General features: G+C 41.9%; 1 pseudogene; it reads left to right on the plus strand.

The window, feature by feature from the left end:
* The first annotated feature begins 227 nt into the window (after window positions 1–227).
* Window positions 228–756, plus strand: LOC102470334 (peptidyl-prolyl cis-trans isomerase A pseudogene; annotated as a pseudogene).
* The last annotated feature ends 2129 nt before the right edge of the window (window positions 757–2885 follow it).

Here is a 2885-nt window from a genome sequence, read left to right on the forward strand (position 1 = left end):
AACATGTTGTAGACTTGTAGTTTTTGTCTTTTTTTAAATTTAGCCATTTTTAAAATAGACAATTATACAAAGTATTTTTATGTTAAACCTTTTTAAAGAATTTTTAATTAAAACTATATTTTTATTACTGTAACTTTTTAATGGCACTTTTGTTTATTTTTTATGATTGTACTTTTAGATACAATTTTAATTATTTCTTTAGACAGAAATTTTAAAAACTTCGGCTTTGCAGATGCCGCTGCTCGAGTGTCTTGCCCTCAACCATGGTCAACCCTTGCGTGTTCTTGGACACGCTGTTGATGGCGAGCCCTTGGGCCATGTCTCCTTCGAGCTGTTTGCAGACAAAGTTCCAAAGACAGCAGAAAACTTTCACGCTTTGAGCAGTGGAGAGAAAGGATTTGGTTGTAGGGGTTCCTGCTTTCACAGAATTATTCCAGGGTTTACGTGCCAGGGTGGCGACTTCACACGCCATAATGGAACTGGCGGCAAGTCCATCTATGGGGAGAAATTCGAAGATGAGAGCTTCATCCTGAAACACACAGGTCCTGGCATCTTGTCCATGGCAAATGCTGGACCCAACACAAACGGTTCTCAGGTTTTCATCTGCACTGCCAAGACCGAGTGGTTGGACGGCAAGTGTGTGGTCTTTGGCAAGGTGAAAGAGGGCATGAATATCGTGGAAGCCATGGAGCACTTTGGGTCCAAGAATGCAAGTCCAGCGAGAAAATCCCCACTGCTGACTGTGGACGACTCTAGTGAATGTGACTTGTTCTCTCTTAACCGTGCCTTCTCTAGCTCAGGAGGGCACCCTCCACCCCATCTGCTCACTGTGTCCTGTGATCTGCACTCTCGCTGCAGTTCTTTGGGTTCCATATTTTCCTTATTCCCCTCCAAATCTAGCTGAATTGCAAAGTTAAGTTTATGATTATGAAATAAAAACTAAGTAACAAAAAAAAAAGAAATTTTAAAAACTTCAATTTTTATTTATTACTTTAAGAGTTATCTGAGGCTTGTCTAGTGAGATTTTTAGATGTCTAAGAGAGTTATTGGGGTTTTGGGCTCCATTCATTTTTAATTTTAGAGGCCAGCATAGACTCGGAAGTTTGGAACTTTCTCTGGAGCTCAGGGCGTTTTTGTCTCCAGTTGAGGCAAGAGTTAGACCCCATTTATAGGCAGATAGGGTAAGGGGACCCCCCAAGGAAACCACTGTGAGGTGTGACTCCTGACAATTCCTCTCCTCTCCCAGTCACCCTGTCCTTGGCCCTTAGACATGCAGACGCCCTTAAAGAACCCTTGGCCCTTTCCCATAGAACTCCACTGGGCCAGGCGCCATGTTCCTCCACCCTTAGACATGCAGTTGTCCCCAGTAATGGGATTTAAGTAGAAAAAGGCCAAAAGGCCAGACCGACATAATCCAGGACACACAGAGAGTGTAAGAGCATTACCACAGTTACCGGAATGGGGGCAAAGCGCTTTCATTTTCTTTTTTTTTTGTTTTTAATTTTAATATCTTATTTTTTTTTTTTTTTTTTTTGGAGAGGTTTTTGTTATAGGGCGCGTGCGCTCGCCAGATGGACAGAGAAAGACATAGAGACAGAAAGTGAGAAATCACCCCCCAGGGGGGATAGTCACACCACAATCCCTTCTCCTCCATTCTCCTCTCGGGATCTTGGGCACGCATGCACATGTGCCCAGCATGAGTTTTAACCCACCAGGTCCGGGACGTGAACCGTGGTCGACTATGTGGGAGTCCAGCGACAGCCATTACGCCAACTGCTGGTTCCCCAGCGCTTTCATTTTCTGATGGGTGGGACCCTACTAGCTGAGATATAAACCTGAAACCCAAACTACAAGGGGGCAACCTGTTTCAGGACCCCTCCCTTCTTCCTGGGAGCTCTGAGCTTCCTTCTACCTCTTTTAATAAACTCCCCGCTTTCAACTTCTCTACGTGTTCGTGTTTCTAATTCTTCCTGAGCGTGAGCAAGAACCTGTGTCCGCTGCGGGTGCTGGGCCTGATCACCCCTGCGCCCCTGCGTTCCTGCGTCATATGACTAACTTTACACTGGAGACAAGGTTCCACTGGGGAACACGAGGATGTTAGTCACGGGTATTGTTGAATGTTTAGGCTGTTTATACTGAAAATAGTCTCTACTGAGGCAGAGGCTTTGAATGATTGATTTTTTAAGATTTTTGTTTCAGGGGAAATTTTTAGTCTTTAGGACTATTGAGTGACTTTTGAGTGTTCTTTAAGTGAAAATTTAATGAAAGATTTAGGTGACTTGTCAATTTGTTATAACATATTTTGAGTTATTTAAGAATTTTTTAGCTTTGTTTTGATTTGTGAGAGATTTTGAACTGAGAAGACAATTAGAGTTTCTTAGATTTTGTGAGGAGTAGCTGAGCATTGTGAGGAGGCTGGAGCCTAGCTGGGAGGTTTTACAAAGCTTTCGGACTATAAAGTTTTTAGCTGGAGAATGTAATGGTAACTTGAACTTTTATTTTTATGGTTACAAGTTTTGATTATTTAACTTGCATTGGGGGTAAGGCTTAGATGTGTTTTAGTTTGAAAGTGTAGTGAAGGGGAGAGTTTGAAGGGGAAGTTTAACTGAAGAGAGAAAGGAAGGAGTGTTATAAGGTAGGAAGGGAGAAGGCAGCCGGGAGTTGTGGCCTTATCTCACCGCGCGCCCTGAGATTTTTATTTTATTAGGATTTTGGATAGGAGGATTTTTAGCTTTTGTCTCTGATATAGAATCTCATTTAAAGCTACTTTTAGTATTTTTTTATAATAGGGCTGACATATTTTTAAAGAATTATTTATTTATTCATTTGTTTATTTATTCTAATTCTCTCAGAGAGAGAAAAAGACTGGGAGAGAGAGAAAGGAA

The sequence above is a fragment of the Tupaia chinensis genome, unplaced genomic scaffold, assembly GCF_000334495.1.
Source record: "Tupaia chinensis unplaced genomic scaffold, TupChi_1.0 Scaffold000054_1, whole genome shotgun sequence".
NCBI lineage: Eukaryota > Metazoa > Chordata > Mammalia > Scandentia > Tupaiidae > Tupaia > Tupaia belangeri.